The following is a 1,212-nucleotide window of genomic DNA, read 5'->3' as shown; positions in this document are numbered from 1 at the left end:
ATCCCCCCCATACACACACGCACACATACGCTCGCGCGGGCACATGTACATGTAAATATATAGAAAAAGATGGCGAGGTTTACAGACAGACAGAATATAACAAGAATATAACAAATGAGGAAGAGAACTATTGGTTTCAAAGTTTGGTACAAGGCCGGCAAGTTCAGGAGTGGGGGAAGATCATCTACATCGACCCAGTACTTGACTGGTACTTATTTTATCAACCCCGAAGGAAGTCGACTATGGCTGAATTTGAACTCATAACGTAAAAAGAAAGGAAATGCTGCTATGCATTTTGCCTGACGTGCTAACGTTTCTGCCAGCTTTTGAGGAATAGGAATATCCTTTTCTACACTAGGCACAAGGCCCGAGATTTTGACGGAGGGGGCCAGTCGATTAGATCGACCCAATACGCAATTGATACTTAATTTATTGACTCCGAAAGGATGCAATGCAAAGTTGACTTCGACGGAATTTGAACTCAGAACATAAAGACAAACGAAATACCACTAAGCATTTCGCCCGACGTGTTAACGTTTCTTATTTCTTTATTGCCCACAAGGGGCTAAACATAGAGGGGACAAACAAAGACAGACAAAGGGATTAAGTCGATTACATCGACCCCAGTACGCAACTGGTACTTAATTTATCGACTCCGAAAGGATGGAAGACAAAGTCGACCGCGGCAGAATTTGAACTCAGAACATAAAGACAGACGAAATACCACTAAGCATTTCGTCTGGTATCCTAACGTTTCTGCCAGTTCACCGCCTTAAGGAATAGATGAGGACAAATATCCATCATATGTAAATACTCTAAATAATGTACATAATTCCGCATCTCTTAAATATAGAAATGTAAATAATGTATGTAACACATTGCCTAAATACCAGTCTTGAGAAATTAGGCTTCTCAAAACCAGAAAGGAGAAAGCTAATTCGAATACTAAATCGAAGACTACCTGAAAAAATCTGTAAAACTTTCCAGAAGTTTATTATTTAAATATATATGAGCATGTCTAGATATGCAACTATATGCATGAGAATACAGACATAAAGCAACATATACAAATATGCACATACATACATACATACATATATATATACATACATACATACATACATACATACATACATACATACATACATACATACATACATACAAAAATACCCTGTTGTTGATGCTGAAATTCCAATGAAGGAGCCTTGGATC

The sequence above is a fragment of the Octopus bimaculoides genome, chromosome 2 (assembly GCF_001194135.2).
Source record: "Octopus bimaculoides isolate UCB-OBI-ISO-001 chromosome 2, ASM119413v2, whole genome shotgun sequence".
Taxonomy (NCBI): Eukaryota; Metazoa; Mollusca; class Cephalopoda; order Octopoda; family Octopodidae; genus Octopus; species Octopus bimaculoides.
This window is presented reverse-complemented; position numbering follows the sequence as displayed.